Source organism: Ostrinia nubilalis, chromosome 18, assembly GCF_963855985.1.
Source record: "Ostrinia nubilalis chromosome 18, ilOstNubi1.1, whole genome shotgun sequence".
In the NCBI taxonomy this organism is placed as follows: Eukaryota; Metazoa; Arthropoda; class Insecta; order Lepidoptera; family Crambidae; genus Ostrinia; species Ostrinia nubilalis.
This window is the reverse complement of record NC_087105.1, coordinates 4,660,781-4,679,560: the sequence shown is the minus strand read 5'-3', so window position 1 is coordinate 4,679,560 and position 18,780 is coordinate 4,660,781. Positions and strand designations below refer to the sequence as shown.

The window sequence follows — 18,780 nt, the reverse complement described above, 5'->3', positions numbered from 1 at the left end:
ATCCGCCACGTGAACCGGCTGTCATTCGCGTAATTGAACTGGATTAGGGTTGTGAGATTAACTCAGGGAAAAAACAAAAGATTATTAAATTTTTTATGCAGTAATTTTTCAGACTTTACGAAGAATTTCTCTTACATGTTAATAACACAAACACTGGAAATAACTTAAGTTAAGTCTCTTTGAGGAACCAGAAAATAGCAAATTAATATTTTATGAGACGTATTTACTTCGAGAATAAACATAGGTAGGTGCTGTCTGAATAAAATTTATATTGACTATTATGAATGTTTTTTAAGGAATGCGCTTTAGTTAAAAGGTATATATTTCTATGGTCTTAAAATAACAAGTTGATCATCTAAGTCCCGACTCCCGTCGAGTTAGTCGTGTTCCGCCCCGTGTCACGGTGACTGACACGCACGTACACAATAAATAAATTACGATTTGGACATTACGCTTACGGAACAACCCTAATGCCTTTTAGTGCAAACGATGGAAAGTTATCTTAGTAGCTATAAAGAAAACTATCAAAGCGTTTGAAGCAGTTGAGACAGTCAACAGGGCGTTTTATTTTTCGTTGCGATCTACGCTATGCGTTTCTGTAAGACAGCGATGATGATTCATCTACAAGGTGACTCGAAATGATACCTGAATCAAAATATTTTCATCTAGTTAAAATGAATTTCAGAGCTGGCCTGAGCTGAGCTTTTTGGTGTAAGTAATCCCCTTTAAAAAGAACAAAATCTATCCTTTTTTTAACTAATCTCACAAACTTCTTTTTTAACAGTAACTTGAGGATACCTAGTCATTAGATATGTCACCGTAAAATTGTGAATTCCGTCAGATTATAATCTGACGTAGTTAAATTACAATCTAACCTAACCTAACCCACTGTTAGTTTACAATCTAACGCGTTATATTATAAACTGACAGAGTTCACAATTTCACGTTGACAGATACAGCGCTTTTATTTCTTGAAATCATTATCAAGGTCATATTTCTTATACTACCTAATTATTAGAGGAATCGTCAGTCCTAAGAATATATCCACAGAATAAACTATAAATAAACTACTACAGAACCAGCTACAAAATGGCGAACAAAACAAGATGACGTTCTTTACAAATTGGTTAACTGTTTTCGTTCCGACCCGGCAAACACGTCGCGTCCCGCAGTGACGTGACACGCACGTGTGAACACGCTGCGTGTAAATAAATTCCGATTGGACGTGACACTGCCGTGACAGCCCTAATGCCGCATCCTTTAGTGTCAATGTCAGTGACTGTTTCAAATAGATTCTAGAAAATGGCAATGAGAGTTTGAATATTCAAAACTGACATCGAATGACATGTCAACGACACACTATTGTGTGTAAAATCATTAATCAAAGTCGTTTGTGACGCCGCGCTCATGATTGACAGCCATGTCATAAGTTTAAACAATGTCAATGCCGTATTAGAATAATAATTCTAACAATTTTACATTAAATTTTTATAATTCTAGGAGCATTTTGTAATTCGACCTAAAAATAAACTTATTTTCTAAAGGCAGATAAGCTGAAAGCTTGGAAAACTCAGAGCTATGCATTTTACAAGAGCTAAAAGAATCCGATCTAGATTTTCATTTGCGAAGCAATTAGTGCTAGAGCTTAAGGTCTTATTTTAGCACTCCACTTTAGATTTTCCTAAAGTAATTTAAAATAGTGATAGCTTAGCTCTTCAAGATTTATTGTGGTAATTTATTAATTCAATATTTATTTTGTTACTGGCCGCAAGATTCTATTTGTTTTGAATGAAAAAAAGGAACAAATTTAGATAAGTAAGTAGGACAGACGCACACTAGTAAAAGGAGCTCAGGAATTATATTATTACGAGTAAAACGACTATATTGTAAATAAAAAAGTATTATTAATTTAAACACAGTTTAATGAAAACATAATTAACAAAAAAATATAAAAAAATAAAAACTTACGTGGGTTTTCTCGTGCAGTATTTCCACCACTAAACACTTTTAAAACACTTCACAAACTTTCCTCGAGACGTCTGTTCACAGCGGAGGTTGGATAGCGACTGCCTGTTCGGTGCTTGAATTACATTAAAGTTAACGACCGAGTGAGTAATAGAACTGAAATGAGTGAGTGAATCGACCGGATGTGACGTTAGTCGATATGCAATACTTCATCATCATCATCATCATCAACAGCCCTTTACAGTCCACTGCTGGACTGCAATACTTAAAGAACTTTTAATTAATTATTATTTATTTGTTTTTTTTTTTAATTATTAAATACTAGCAATTTCATAACTTATCCTAAAACCGTAAAAAAGGGATCACTTAATAAAATTATAAGTTCACAAAGGTTTTTAGTGGTCAAAAACTTGTTCATTTTCTATGCTAAGAGTCCTGCATAACCTGAATAACAGTTCAAACATTTGATGCATCCATTTTTTTCTGCATTAACCCATTGACGCCTTTATAACCACTTTCCCCGGCACCTGTTCATACGCAAATGACCCATCCCTTTCTTGGCACGACCCATATCTATCATGGGGACCGTTATGGCATCTTTAATCAAAATTCTTTGAAAAAGTGTGACCCACTATTTCCTAAAGTATGCGATATAGATAAACAGGAACGTACACCTAATATATTTTTCTGCTCGATGTGTTTCGGGGGTACCCGCGGGTATGCAAAGTTTACGATCTTGGAGAGGGTCCAGGGCGTCCTGGGGTGCCAAGGAACAAGGAGCTCCTTCATAATTCTATAGGCCTGCCAAGCGCATGTACGTGTGATTAAGGAATTAATCTTAATTATATAGGAGTAATCTAGCTTAGCAACTTTTTGAAGTTTTTAGTTCAGTGAACAGACTTAACGTAGTGTTTAACCATTCAAGTACTACGATTCGAGACACAATAGAAATCAATTGTTACGCGGTATTATGCGACCGCTTGGGCTTTGTTGGGTTAACACTAACTTTAAGTTTCGACATCTCAATTCAATTAAACGGGCTAAAGTCGACAGCATCAGTTACTCTTTTGATCAAAATATGTAGCTTTTTAATATCACATGAGTGCATGCATGCAGTGCTTAGTTTATGCTGTCATACGTGCTATAAAACTACTCAAATGGGAAAATTTTCCACATTAAAATGTAGGCGTACTTATGCAAAAAAGAATATTTAAATGACTCTATTGTGTAACTTTCCAAGTGTATACAAATTACTCAAAACAAATTGCCGAAATAAATTGTAGCAAACTTACAGCACTGGAACTTGGGAATTCATCTTTCAGCCGCTTCTCCAAACAAATAGATCAGTTTGTAAAGTTACGAGACTCTAAATCAAGCTAATTGGTCGAAGTAATACTATGCCAATATAATTTGATACATTTCGTCCACCTCCTCTTTGAAAAATTATGAAGTCTTTGGATCCCAAACGTTTTAAGTGGATTAGTTCGATAAGGCGTCGAATTGCTCATTTAAAGCCTGGACACTGGCAGCGTGTCTGGACACTGGCCGGGCCATTTGAGAAGCGGGTTCCAGTCTAAGAATATTATTAAGAAATACTGCAAATCTACGACATCAAACTGCGGTACTAAACAAGAAAATATGTGTAGACGACCTTAAAGCGTCTGCACTAGACAAATATTGCTTTCGTTCAAAACGACTGAAAATTCCAGACAGTTGGTAGTAAAAGAATATTGTAATCCTAAATTGTAGACAGAAATAGCTCTCGAAACATTTCTGTCTTAATTATGGATAAAGGACTCACTATTTGCGTTGTTCTGTCACAAACCACAACAACAGAGGAAAATTCAGATCCTTTGGAGATTAATCAACCGTCAACCTCAGAGTTTAGGGTTGCCAGTTTTAAGAAACATGTCTCCCCAAATTGGCATATTATGGTAAGGATAGTATCATGTCTTGTAACGTATGACAGTAGGCTCAGACCTCCGATCGATTTTGCGAGTTTGAGCAAGCGTCTTGCTCCATGACCTTTGGTCGATAAAGAAAAAAACGTGATAAGAGAATAAAGCCAGATCTCGTGATTTTACCATCTTCTATAGTTACTATCTTCTAGATTAGTATAGGTACTGATGTGTTTTGTGTATTAGTGAAAGGAATCACTACTACTTCTACTACTACTACTACTACTGTCCACGGCACGTAGTGTAGTGTATTATATGTAGAGGTTTAGACGCCTAGTCGCGTATTTGTCATTTTAAGCTTAGTGTACCTAAGGTTTACTTTCAGCTTACATACAAAACGTTTTTGTACAATAGCACTTAGTTGTTTATTGTTATTTTATTTATTACCTAACAGAATTCTATTTCACCCTGGCGACCCTCAGTCCCGTTTTCCACAAAAACCATCGTTTAATTAATCAAAGCGGAAAAACAGCTGCCGACGGAACCCAGAAAGGAGAACGTAGTGAATTAATAATAACTATTTTAACACCGGAACGCTTTGGGATTTGTTGATTTTTGACCTGCCTTTATGTTGTTTATGATACTGTTTTGTGATATTTGAAAAATTACCTTAGGGTTTATTTAGACTAAATTTGTTGACTGCAAATAAATGAATTTAAAATGAATTTAATTTGCTAGACTTTTTATTCGAACTACTTAGCTGTTAATCGATTTTTTTCTTGCTTTCGCAACATTTTTCATTAATGCTCTGCTCCTTTTGGTCGCAGCGTAACGGCTTAAAGCCTTCCTCGATAAATGTGCAATCTAGCACAAAAATAGTTCCAGCAGTTGTTCAGTACAAGTTCCCGAAATGTACCTCCTCAAGTTTTCCAGAAATTTGACTTAATTAGTTATTGAGAAAAAAAATTGGGGAGAAGTGGTGAGCGTTTTACACCTAGATAAAATTGAAAATACATAAATAATTATTGGTTTTATAGATACTAATAATAATTTTGCTGAATTTTAGGTGATAGGGTTTTATTTCTTGGAAAGAGTTTTTATTAGGTACATGTTTCTCTCGAAATCTTCAAGTGTACAATTTAAACAAATAATTTGATTCAGTTCTAGGTAAATGTAATTAGTATTAGGTACTATACCAGAATTTTCGGAATACTCAATGAGATTACATTTTGGCTTAGTGTTCGAAAACGAACACGTATCATATCAGTTTCAAAAACATTCTTTTTAACGTCATTTTTTGATATTGCTAGTTTGAAAAGTTTTAAAAACGTTTCACTAACTTTGTTTCAATTTGTGTATATTTTATATCTGAATGGTTTACAGTTTAGAAAATGTTTTGATTGTAGAACAATTTTCAATTTTAAAGTTGTATTTTAGTTTAAACTAGAATTAGTTTCAAAGTTATTGGTTATATTTACAGTACTACATATTAGTAGAGGCCGATTGATCTATTCTCATAAATAAATCACTGAATACATAACTTTCTCGTTATATCGCCATAAAGGACAATGACCAAAAGTGGTCCAAATGTCCACCACTAATGAGACCTATATTGGCTTATAGTCCATTAAATAGAGATTAACTTTCAGTATGGGACGAAAAAAAAAATATGCTGTCAGTAAAAAGTTATGACTGTATGGAAAATTGTAGTAGTTTACGCGCTAATCTCAGGAACTACTGGTCCGATTTGAAAAATTATTGATGGTTTTAGGTTATGTAACATCACCCTACAACACCAATAGGGGCGGAGCAGTAAAGACAAATGTTGTAAAAATGGGAAATTATTATTCAAACTATTTTCACCCGTACAAAGACGTAGGCACAGCTAGTATAAATAATATAATTCATCTATAACCCCGCAGCAGTTGGAAATAATACTATTTTTACCCCTTTTGCATTATTCCAATATTGTTGTCTTTCTTCGGAGCTTATTTTTTTTTTAGTGAGAACCTAACACGGAACACTATGCGACATGACATAACATGCATAGATTAGTCCAAAATGTGCGTTGGATAGCATGATATCAAGAACATTTTTCGGATGAAAAGGTGAAAAACATGACTTTTCATTCAGTCATAACTTTTTACTGACAGCATATTTTTAATTGCGGTTTGGTTATAATGATACAGTATTTAGTAGACTATTTTACTACATAGGTCTCGTTAGTGGTGGACATTTGGACCACACTCCATACATTTTTGGTCATTGTCCTTTAATACAATTAATCACTTAGCACAATAGCGCGCGGAGTCGTCCCCGCGTCCCTCTAATCTGACGTTTCTAGTGTGACATTGACATTACGTCAATGTCATTATGACAGCAGCTCATTGGCTATAACGATATCGTTATTTTAACCTTTTTTTTCACAATTAACAATATCTATTGTCAAGTTTGTACTATAGGTATTTCTGTGTAACAATACGTACCTAGATATTGTTCTAATAATAAGCAACCAACTACGTTTGTCATGCACTGCACTAACGTAGCGGTACTTTAGAATTTCACAATAACTACCTTAAGTTACAATATCTGAAACAGATAACAACGTGGATATTTCAATGGTTTCTCAAAGTCGGAGTTTGGTTAAGTAAGACTGTCCTGAATTTCAAAACGATGCACTTTGAATGAAGGAATTCTTTGGTATTAATATTAAATTCCTACCGTCATAATCTAGAATCTAGTTTTAAGGTTCTTTTCCATATTAAAACGAGAATTTTAAGACAGTGGCATCGCCTTAGTTTAATCGTAACTATAACTAAATATACTCAACATCAAATAAATTTGGGGTAAAAACCTTTTCTAATATATTGAAATGAAGTTTAGAACTAGGCTTTTAAATGGTGCCAATATTGGTGGGAAGTGGGGATGCATACGTTGGAAAGTGCTTGTCGCGGGAGGTGCGATTTATTTGATGTCGAGTGTATATAAGTACGTGTATATGTTACGGTCAAAGTGATAAATGTGAAAATTATGAATAATCGCCGGTTATTATGAATAATTACCACATGATTTGGTAAATGTGATTAATATGGGGTCATTTATGTGTGTATAAAACTAAATAGGCGGCTTAGGGGTGGCCCAAGGGCCACCCCCACCGCACCTTAACCTATTTTTCACTTTAAATTAAAATATTATGTTATAGGCATCATGGAAAAGTAATATTATGCAAGAAACATTCCAAACTCATTATGCCAAATTATATTAATATATGATATCAAAACGTTCAAAAATTTGGCTGTACACGTGCACGTACACAAGATGTTGTTCTCTTTTATGAAATTTGTTAGTACTAAGGTTGATTTATTAAATAATCACTGTTAAATGTGATTAATTTATCACTTTTACCGCGACTGTCGGTAATTATTCATAATAACCGGTTATTATTAATAATTTTCAATTTATCACATTAACCGTAACATATATTTATAATCGGTGTTTTTGTATGGAGTTCGACAGACTATTGACGATTGTTATATGCTAATGACGTCCAACCCTGGGTAAGAGTTTCCAAATAGAAGATTAGTTTTGAACTGAAAATAAATAAAGCATTGAAAAGCTATCGGTGAAATTACTTTCTGCGAGATTGTTTAAGACAAAGATCAGCCTGATATGCAAACCACTAAGTCAGACGTACGTTCTTGATTTTTTTTTAAATTAGGTTTTAATGTACTATTCACTTACATCAATTTCTTTGATGAACTCTAAGATGTTGATAAAATTACCAAACAATAAAGTAAATTGTAACAAACACAGGAAAACTTGTCAACGTTCTAACTTCAGACATAAACACATATCTGACGCATCCCAACAATATCACCGTCATGAAACGGCCGCCTCAACATTATCGAAAACCTATAAAAGTGCCATAAAAATGAAACAGAGTCCATCGTTTTATTGTTAGCAACATGACAGTAAAACTACATCCCGTTAATGTGTGTTGCGAAAAAACGATAGTGGGCAGTTATGAGGCAACTAACCACTGGATCCTTAAGAAAAACGATTAAATCGACCGTAAAAATCGTAATACTTTTCTTATGTTCTACTAACATGATGGTCGTAATGTAACATGATACATGTATTGTACGAGTATTGACCTTTTTATGCATAACAAGGCGAGTATTTGACCGCAATCGCATCTGGTGTTATGCTCTCATATTATGTACCATCCTAGACTGCATCTCTATGCAGTCTAGGATGGTACATAATATCTGCCCTGTAAGTGCCTATTCACTCCCTCCTTGAAAAGGTCCGGATTGTAGTGGAAGAAGGACCTTTCTTACTTCCCTTATGAGCAAACTGGCCGAGAAGATGTTTAGTCACTAGTTAAAATCCCTTGGTGTTGAAAGAATACGGGAATAAGTACTAACATATATGGGCAGGGACTACACCCTGGCTGTGTGGGTGTATTATGAAAGTTGTGGCAAAGGGGCTCTTGTGTGCGTTGGCCACGTTAGCTATGGCTTACATGAGGAAGTTGCCTTAAAGAGGGTTTACATAGACATACTAATTAATATTGATTATGATGATAGAGGGCCCAAAAGAGGTCCTTATACAAGTTATTATAAGGGTGCTAAATTGACTCCAGAGGTGTGCTGCTCGCCAGTACCTACAATTTTCTCGAACTTGGCTCGATTCCCCGTGTCTAGATCACACACTTTTTTCTTTCTGTCACAGACCCAAATTACGCAAGCCAAGCCGCGTACAGAACTAGTTTTAAACTTTCATGGTCACTAACATAATTATTATTACTGACGAGATTGCTACCATGTACCTTAATTTTAAGTTTCCGATATTTCGGCACTGTTGCAAGCGCCATGGTCACGGAGTACTTACAGTCTTTTTCACGTAAGATGATTCGTATGACGTTTCGAGTTTGAAAGTTATAGAGATGTCACATAACTAAACCATAGCGATTTATCTATCGATTTTTTTCTAAGAGTTATTAAAACCTACTTTTAGAGAAATATTTTGTATAGGTGTCATTTAACAAAAAACATGTTTTTTTTTTTCATTACAAATATTTTTGTAACAATTTTTATTGATAATATTCAAATACCATGGACTTCGTGTTCAAAAAAACGATTCCTAAAAAGTACTGGTTCTATTTCTTTAAATTAAAAACTATTAAATTATTTTCAATGCGTTTATTAAAGTCAACAACCGAAAAATATAGTAGTTGATTTTTGTGATGTTTTTAATAACTAAGTATTCACTGCAATCGATTAATGAACCGCGGAAATAATCGATATTGTTATACAACAAATACCCCAGCACTACATCTATTCCGTTTCACACATTGCGTACATTAAATAAAAAATATTTTTACATCGTATTTAATTAAAATATTAATCAATAGACTCAGATTTTAGTATATATTTCAAGACAAGTAGTTAATTTTTTTTTATTATATTGCTAATAAAATACAAATATTTTTTCAAAAATATTCTGCATATGTTGTATGCGTAATATGGATAACCTTGAAGTGTCATACGGATCATCTTAGGTGAAAAAGACTATAACTTCGTGATAGAACTAGTTTTGTATAAAAAGAACATCCTCAAAACCCAAAACTCGAGTGTATTTACTTTAAAAGCTTATTGACCCTGGACCAAAGTAGCTTAGTGTTTATAAGAACTTTTCCCTGGTCTGTTCCGCCCACATTCCCGGGGAGAAAGTCCTCTAAACTATAATGAGGCAAATAATCCTGAGAACGGCTTCATCCGCCCAAAATGGTTGTTGGGTAAATAAAGGCGTCACTGGTTAACGGAAAACATAGAAGCAACGATTTTTATAGTAGCTAGAAATTGTAGACTCTCTTTGTCATAGACTTGTCCAATTCGGACTGATGCGCGAGCATGCGTCGGAAGCCGGTCGGCTCCGAGCGTATTCCAGCGGATACGTGCCAAAAGTTTGATGAAAATTCCCCTAAAAATGATTTTTTGATGAAAATTTGTCTGAAAACCACTCGCTTTTGTCTGAAAATAATTATTATTTTCTTCTCTTCGGAGAGCAATAAGCGTTAGGGTGGAGCGTCATTGTATGGTAAAAAAAAAAAGTTACGTAAACGAACTTGAATACCTGCTAAAAGTTGCATGAGAGCAAGATAATAACAAGGATATTTTTATTTTATTTTTAAAATGTATTTTTTAGCCCTCTACCGTCGTTTTAATTTAATTATTTTTTATTGTATGGCAATTTTCTAAAATCTGCCTATTATTAAACAGAACAATGAAAATAGAATTAATTTAAATGTGTTTTGTAAATAAAAAAAAAATTTTGTGAATTAAAAAGTTTTATTCGAAAAAACACTATTATAAATAATTAAAAATATATGGAAAAATCACAAAATTTAGATTTTTCTTAATTTTTATTTAGAACATTTCCATTCAATTGGTATTGAAAGATGCCATTATATTGCTCGTTCATTTGTTTCCAAATCCATCTTTTGCTTTAGAAACATTCACTATTTTAAAATTAATTCATATCAATGAAAGGTTAACTTCCGATTTTTGAATGCTCTAATACTCCTGGTACTTAGTTGTCTTTTCTAGCTGCCATTATTTGTCTCAAGCTCTCTGATGTACATAATTGTTTTTCATAGTACATCAAAGCTAACAAAAGATGCTTAGGGTGTGCAAAAAACGTGACTCTTTGAATAACTCGTTTAATAATTTTCTTAACATTTGATTACAAAGACTTTAATAATGTAATTAATTTCAGTCTTGCTTTGCTTGATCTGATTTAAACTTCCTGTTGCTATTTTTCTAAATTTTTCTGATCTAGTGAAAATGCTCTTTCTAATAATGTTATTTCTCATCTTTTGGACAATTACAAGTGCTCAAATTACTAGATTTATAAGAAAACTATCTAATAGTTCTTGTATGCATTTTTTACATTGCTGTAGTTTAGCGTTGAAGTTATCTGATTGTTTTGGTTATGGAAAGCGAATGATATGTGAGTACTTATTAGAACAACACTTTAACAATTGTTTTATTCGTTGTATCGTAACATAACAACAGGCTAAGAAGTTTTCCTCTTAGTTTCGACTAAAAATTGGGAAATACAACGGGCTGTTTACCTTTTTTTTATTTCCGATTAGCGACTCGCCCCTGCTTCGCATAGGTAGGTACAACGTAATGTATTATACTTAAAAATCTTCCTCTTGAATCACTCTATCTAATTTAAAAAAAACAGGTGTCAGTGGTAACATTGATTAAGGTACAAAACAAATAAGGAGATCCTAAAATAGGTCCCTACGAGTGATTAATTTCGATTTTATTTTGACTTTGGAAGAATAAAATTAGACAACGCAATTACGAACTATCTACTTGATTCATATCAGTCAACAAAAGATAAAGACATAAAGACAAAGATAGAAAGAAGAAAATAGGTAACTGGACTAATTCTGATGTCAACAGTTCAAGTTGCAAAGTTACGCGCTAAATGTGAGTTTTTCTTATAATCGGCGCTTTTAATAATGTATTGTTTTAAGTTTATGACAAGCTTATAATGATTTACAATTATTTTTTACGATTTATATTATATTTCAAGTTACAAAAATATATTATTTATCAAATAAAACCTATTCTAAAGTAATTTATGATTTTTGCAATAAAGTCCTATTTTTTCATTTTTATGAAATATTCAAAAGCCAGTAGAGGGCTAAAAAATGGTCGCAATATTTTTTTATTTATTTTTCTCGTAACCGTTGCAACAAGATGCAACTTTTAAGAGGTATTCACAAACGCAAATGTAAAAAAAAATTTTTCGCTCCACCCTAATAAGCGTGTTATTCTAATTAATTCACGTCAGAATCTTATGGGATCTAGTAAAGTCTGATATCAAAGGGTTTAGTTTTTAAAGACCACATTTTTTACTATATTTTTGTTTTATTATATTTCTGCCAAGTTATTGGTCTAAGATAAGGTTCAGTGATTTGTAGTAGACATTATTTAGACAATGCAAAAATATTTTTTTAAAGTATTAAGAGTTGCTTCTGCGCTTTTCCACGGCCCGTATCAGGCCCAAAGCCCCTGAATCTCGTGAAAAATGCACGAATTACAACGCTTGGACAAATTGTGCTCGCATTTCTTTGAATTCCAGCGGGGGTTAATCTTTTTTGCAATCTTTCTCGTCAAAACCTGGAGGCATTTTGGGGAAAACACTGTTGTTTACTGAAACTTGACGGCACGGAATTTGGATTGCTAAATTTGTTAGCTCGGTTCTAGGGCTAGGTTGGAATTTGATACCTTGTCAAGTGTTTTGTTTTGGGAAGTTTTTACTGTAGGTCTGGCGCGTAACTAAGTCAGTGCCTGGGGTTTGGGAGCGACATTGAACCCCTTTTGTGACCTCAAACGTCAGCGAGACTTCAGATATTGGTCCAATTATGCGCAAATATTGTCATTTTCATTTATTATTTTTTTTTCTTTTTCGTTGTTGACTGACAAAGGTCGCGTATGATATAAATATTTTTGTTAACTTGTGACAAAAGATTGTCTACATGACAGGCTTAGCCTAGCGTAGAAATCTCAGTTACTATATGAACTGAAGCGTATGTCGGTACAACCTTAGCATTAAACGGGTCTGTAAAGAAATGTATGTACAATGTAATATTGAAGTTGTTAAATAAACTTTTATTTTATTTATTTTTTATTTTTATGTGAGACTTGTGTTCAGTCTTGTATGCTCTTCACGTCATATTATTTTACAATGTTACCCTTCCCTTGCCACTCCCATATCTCGGACACTGACTCAGTTATATCAACATGGGATACACTTGATGGTCATCTGTCATCCGATAGAGAAGATTCTAGATCCTATTGATTGAGGTACTAGTATAGCCTATTGTATACGAGGAAGGCCTCGTTTAAATGGACTACGAGTATTTAGCTCAAAAATATTTTTAAATTGCCTAATTTGTATGGTTGAACGTAAAACTAAAGAAACAAACTGTTCAGCTTTTTAATAACTTTTAGTATGTGAGTAGATGACGTCAGAGTAATGTTTCACGTAATTAAACAATACTTTCAGTGGGTAAATATTTCCCCACGTCGCGGAATGATTGTTCATTAACGCCGGTTCCGATCGCGCACTTGACATTTTGTACGGATAGCAAAATTAATTTGTTATTTTGTAATTAATTAGTGCGAAGTTGGATATTGTTAATTATTTACACAATAAGTCACTTAATTTTGCCTCACGTTGTTTTTGTTTCATAGAGTCTACAATTTTAGTTTGGAATTGAGTTTATTCCAATTGAAGATATGTATGAAATAATAAGGGCGTAGTCAGTCATACAACTAAAATATCGATGACATAAAAATATAAGCCATACATTTTTCCACTGTCATGGCACCTACCTACTCGTATTCAGCTGTATAAAAAATAGAGATAAGGGAAATAGGAAAATTTGCAGTAATAGTGCTAGCTATTTTATAATTCAAGTGAAACAAAAAACTGGCTGTAAATTGCTAACCCTCATCAACATTCTTCATTCTATTAACACTGTTACACTTTTTTATACAAAAAAACTTTGCAACAGCTGCATCGGACTCGTAATATCTTGATTGATCATTCCATTACAACATTAATCTCTTTACAGTGTACAAGAAAAATATTTGCAAAATAAAATAATTTCGGAAAACCGAGGTGAAGCGCCCACGACGACGGAACCAACTATAAATCATATAAACGCGCACATTATCCAAAAATATCGCCCCACTTGCGCAATTTTAAGTAATCGATGTGCGTTTGTTGGCTTGACTGTGACAAAAGTCTTGTAAGATTTCTGTTTGTCCAGGAATTAAGCTGATTTATATTGGAAAGTCCAACAATAATAAATGACTGTGTTCTATGTGTCGTGATTAGTAAGAATTTTATTGATGTGACAACCCTGGTCTAATTTACAAGCCAGTAAGTATAGGAGACTGACTCCCACTAGGTGGATCGACGATCTGGTGAAGGTCGAGGAAGGTGCCTGGATGCGGGCGGCTCGCATAAGCACGAAGTGATTAATCATCTCGAAATTGAATCGGAATAATTATTATATTTCGAGTGGTCATCATGTGGCCAAATAATAATATCTAACCATGAAATAAAATAAGTATACTGCCTACTTACGCTGACGTAAATAACAGAAAAATAACAAAGAAAAGGAATGTTTCTTTCTGATAAAAACAAATGAAAGTCGAAAAAACATGACGCGAAGAACATAAAACAAAAGAAAAAGGGGTTGTCAGTTCGCGCATTCGAAATTTATTTTCGCGGGCTCACAAATCACATGCACAGCAAAAACGTTATCTTTTCTTATGACGGTACTACGTACTACGGTGACAACATGAAAATTTACGAGTACAAACCTTAATTAAGGTTTTGAAACCACACGCAATAATGTACCTACTTCGCTGCAGGCTCATTACGGGACTCTTACAGGCACTCTATTAGTAACTAGAACGACAATTAAAATTATGAATAACATTGTCAAAGAAATGAAAAAGTTAGTTTTTATTTTTTTTTACGTTAAGAGTTAGTTGCTGATGTTGGAGTCGGAGTTGTTACTAATGTTTTTAATAACAAAAAAAATATGGCTGCTTATACAGTCTTTTAGCTTGATAGCCTAGGCGCAGATCACCAATTTTTAAATGGCTGATAGTTGTGCCCGATTTTAATTTGTATGAAGAATCGGCCGATAGCAAATCAGTGTAATGTGCGCACTTGCATATTATCTCCATACTGATTAATAGCCCCATACAACTTCGGCCAACCAAAAATGGGTGGTCTGCGCCTAGGTTTAAGGTTAATAAGGTAAACAAATTTAAACAATAGGTACATCATGTAGTTCTAAAGGAGCGATTATGCGACAAAATATCCTAGCGACTTCGTTATCTATGGAAAATGCAAGTTGAAAATCCAACACCATTACTTCCTATGTGACCTGAATCCTTCCAACAATGGAGCCAAACAATTTTATCGAGCAACTTTATTTTACGACCGGCAAATATATAAAGCTATAATTTGGACTGAGTTTTACTGCTGGCTCCCTCAATGATAACACTACAGCTCCAGATTACATAATGCTGAGTTCCTGGTTAAAATAGATAAACATTTCCTGTTATAAGGTAAATTGGATTCAATTTTAGTTGGATAATTACAACACTAACTATCTAGTCCCAAACAAACCAGTAGATACTATGACTACTACGGCTACGTTATGACGGATTTACATAAATATTTAAATTGTTTTTCTTTTTGGAAATGTTTTCAAAATATTTTTATTTCGGTAATCTGTTTCTATACTGTACGTAGTACGGTAGTACCTACTATGTAGTCATCCTGGTGCAAAGGCTATTTAATTGTTTAAATTGTTTTCTACCTGTGAGAAAGTGGTTTACCTGAGTTGCCTAACTTGTTTTCATTACGCACTGTAAAACCTTGGTTTTCTTTCCTAAATAAATAAATGTATGTTTATCACACTAATATTATGAAAGTCAAACCCACAACCACATAGTGACGTGCGCCATGTATATTAAATTGTATAATAGTTTTAATAAAGACGTATTAAATGCCATAATAGCCATAAAGGATATAAAAGAGTAATCGGTCAAAGAGTTGGGATTTCTCTTCACCAATTGCAAAAATATATTTCGCATTTACTAGCCAAGCAACTCTCAATAATAATTCATGCAAATCCAGGAAAATACGACACGATTTTCTTTGATTAAATCTATGCTGTCTGTTTAGTGAGATCCGGGAATGAAAAATATTTCTATAGAATTTTTCAAGGTTTCTTGAAGATATCTAAGAATCTTATAGATAGATGATCTCATTCGTCTTAGTTTTCATTGAATTTCTAGTTATTTGTTCGAATTTTTCTCTGCGTCAAACTTTTTATTTATTTGCTTCTTCAATAATTTTTTTCATACAGGGCGTCAGAAATTGGTTGTATAAAAATGTTCATTGTTCACATAAACGCTTCGAGCTCGATGTTATTAAGTTTAATATTATTTTTAACTATTAAACAATAAAATTGTAAGACAATAAAACTGTGAACGTCCCTGAACGCCATTTAGCAACTTGTCTGTGAGATAACTACATCTTAGGTATCTACTACATACATATTAACAAAATCGGGAAGCAAGTAGTTATCATTACTTGTAACGGAGCGGTATATGACATACTTAACTTTATCAGTGTTATATACGCGAATAGGGGATATGTTTAGAGTGAAAGTCCGGTTAGAGCGCACTGAGGTTTATTGGTATAAAGCACATAATAAATATTATGCAGATGATCGCAGCCACGCGGCGCATACCCAACAATCAGGATCTCTGACCTTTATTGTTTTTGCCATATTCTAATCTCTTACACCCTGTATTATCTAACGAGACCCTCTAATGGCGGGCAGAGGAGAGGGGGGCATACTCGTAAATAACTGAATAACACTTAACCGCTGGTATTCCAGCGTTTTAGGGCTAGGCCCTATACGAGCAATTAAGGGTGTCCCATACTGCGGTCGAGTTGTCCCCACTTTTATAGAGGACAGTAACGCTAATGGCGCGTCAGAAGTTAAAGAATTCAGGAGACGGTTGATTACTGTTTAATTGTTTTACGAACGTTTTGTGTGTTTCGCATGTCCGTTGTACGCTTCATGAGTGAACTAGAACTACTGTGCCCGCAACTTCGTAGAGTCAGCTTCAAATATGTAGTTCGTGACACCCAAAATATCCGAGTACGAGTGGAAAGCTTTTTTCAGTAAGCGTCAGTTTTCACGATAACTTCGTTATATTGAGTCCAATTAAGAAGGTAGAAACTTAGTATATTATATGGGCCTTTGAGTTAAGATTAAGTTACATATTTATCACATTTGATAAATATTTATTTATCAAAGTAAAAGGAAACAAAGCTTTTTCTAGAATTTTAAGTGTAGTGATCCCATTCATAGATAGATATGTAGATAAGTACGTAGAAGTAGGTAGACGGTAAGTAGATACGACAAAATATCATAATTTCAGACACATTCGGTGTGTTTTGATGTGTTTTACATGTAAATAGGGGTATAAGGTGCGATATGTTTTTGAAAACTAACCTTTTATGTGCTTCTGCAACAGCACCGAAGCTCAACGCACCATGAAAAGCGCTTCCTTAGTTATAATCACATTACACTTTCATAACTTAACTCTAACTTTGAAACTTTTCTCCGCCACTATGTCGCAATTGCCTGGCCGTCAACCATAAAATTGGTCCTCCATCTTCCTTGCTATGCTTTTAGACAAAACAGCCACTCTTTAGTCTTTTAACGTCTTTACAAACCACAAGCGCGGCTTAGCCGTGTAATTAATCAAAGGAAACTTGCCTTATCAACGTAGCACAGTTTTTTCGAGCGAGCTGAGCGAGCGAAGCGAAACTGAAAGCCAATTAAAAGCATGCTTGCGCTTGAACGCTGGCTTGCAATACTTAACTATTTTGAGTACAGCAAAGGCTTAAAAGAATGACGGTCTCGGAAAATATCGAGCATTTTTGTGCTGATGTATTATTTGAAAATACTCAATTTGTTAAAGTTTTTTAGCTGGAAATTCGTTTTTCACTTATTTTTGTTAATCACAGTTAGGAGGATATTACAGGCCTATAGCTAAATATCCTATATTTAGTGTGTCAGTCGAAGCAACTGCATGCAGGAAGATTTAATGAATGCTGCTGACAACGCCACTCTTGTAGCGGAGTTTTGGGTTGACTGTGTAGGTTTGTTGTCGACACGACAAGTTTAACAAAATGCGTGTAATCCAAGAAGTGAGTGCAAGATTATTACGAAAGTCCTGATACAAAACCTACATAAGAAAATTCCTACTTAAAACAACATTTAGAATATTCAAAGTGAAAACGGAGTAACTTGACCCTCGACGTCAAACCATAACGAGTGTCACTTAAAAATCTTCAAAGGAACGGACGATTTTTGTCCCCAATTTTAATCTGAAATCCAAAAGAGATCACATTTAAATGCGATTAAGGTTATCCAGATGTCACTCGCAGTTTAAAGTTGACGGGGACTTTAAGGCCGGGTAGCAGAGAAAATGGCGAAAATGAGGTTTTCATTTTTCATTTTTGAGGTACTAAACAGTAAAATTAAAGGCTAAGATTTTTATTAGGCATAGTTGAGGATATTTTCTAGGGCTATTAACGGATGGAAACACGATTTGATGAAGTTGACTCGATAGAATAAATTCCCAAAGTCACCTCTATTCGTTTTCTATTTATGGTTTTATTTTTAAAATAAGCGATTTGAGATTCTAAATCTTTTACTAAACTAAAGTTCAGAAATAACTTGAGGGCTTTTAACGGATGAAATTTTTATATTGCGTCTTATTTAGTTACTATGTTAAAAAATGTGGAAAAAATCGTCCATGACGGCTTGGACAATCTCAATCAGTCGCGCGGTGGCGCTTACGGAGGACGGACGCGTGTCAGTTTTTTGGCCGTGACAGTTCGCGATTTGTCAATATTTTTGACAATGATGACTTTGATGAGTCACAGTATAATAATATCAGTATTACTGGCAAAGTTTAAATTTTTGATAACTAAGAATTATCAATTTTGTCTACCTATTGAAATTTAAATCGTTCGCATCCTTTTAAACGAAGACTCTACTCATAATACATAGTACATTCCTCAAATATGAGACAAAACCAATGAGTTAAAATTACATTTTAATAGTACCTACAACTACATACTGTAACACTTTTTTTCTTGGCGAGATTGAATACTTACCGATTTCCACAAACAAACATTCCAACGGACCGTAAGGTCACATATTACAAAGTGTACAGTATTTCCTTTGTCACTTGATTGTGTCATTGTAAGTGAT

The 18,780-nt window shown here is 34.1% G+C and overlaps 1 protein-coding gene across 1 annotated transcript in view; it reads left to right on the top strand.

The window, feature by feature from the left end:
• Window positions 1–18,780, top strand: part of LOC135080856 (uncharacterized) — a 498,609-nt gene that overhangs the window by 129,560 nt on the left and 350,269 nt on the right. The gene's annotated exons all lie outside the window — the stretch shown is intronic.